General features: G+C 37.9%; 1 pseudogene; it reads left to right on the top strand.

Moving 5' to 3' along the window:
- The first annotated feature begins 20 nt into the window (after positions 1-20).
- Positions 21-139, top strand: LOC111735029 (annotated as a pseudogene).
- The last annotated feature ends 331 nt before the right edge of the window (positions 140-470 follow it).

The raw sequence follows: 470 nt of genomic DNA, 5'->3' as shown, positions 1-470 counted from the left end.
ACTTAGAAATTCATGACCGAGTCTATGGCCATGCCACCCTGAACAAGCCCGATCCTGTCTGATCTCGGAAGCTAAGCAGGGTCGGGCCTGGTTAGTACTTGGATGAGAGACCACCTAGGAAGACCAGGTGCTGTAGGCATAAAAAGTACAAAATAAGGAAATGTAAGATGACAAGGTCCTTGCAATCTGTGAGGTCAACCAAAGGTTGCCTCACCTAAAAAAAAAAAAGAAAAAAGAAATTTATGACTGACAACTAAGATAATTCAGGAGAATTTCTACTGCAGTAAAAAAACCCAAATAGCAATTCCTGAACTTAGAAACTGTAAAGTCTTTTAGGCTCACGTCTACTACTGATTCACTCTATATGTGACCCTCTATGTCAAGGGGATACTATTGACGAATTATAAAAAGAAATAACAATATATGTTCTCTGGATACTTTCAAGTATATAGTAATTAAAAACCAAGTTA

The sequence above is a fragment of the Pteropus vampyrus genome, unplaced genomic scaffold (genome assembly GCF_000151845.1).
Source record: "Pteropus vampyrus isolate Shadow unplaced genomic scaffold, Pvam_2.0 Scaffold12158, whole genome shotgun sequence".
NCBI classification, from domain to species: domain Eukaryota; kingdom Metazoa; phylum Chordata; class Mammalia; order Chiroptera; family Pteropodidae; genus Pteropus; species Pteropus vampyrus.
The sequence above is the reverse complement of the archived record's forward strand: the minus strand, read 5'-3'. Positions and strand labels throughout refer to the sequence as shown.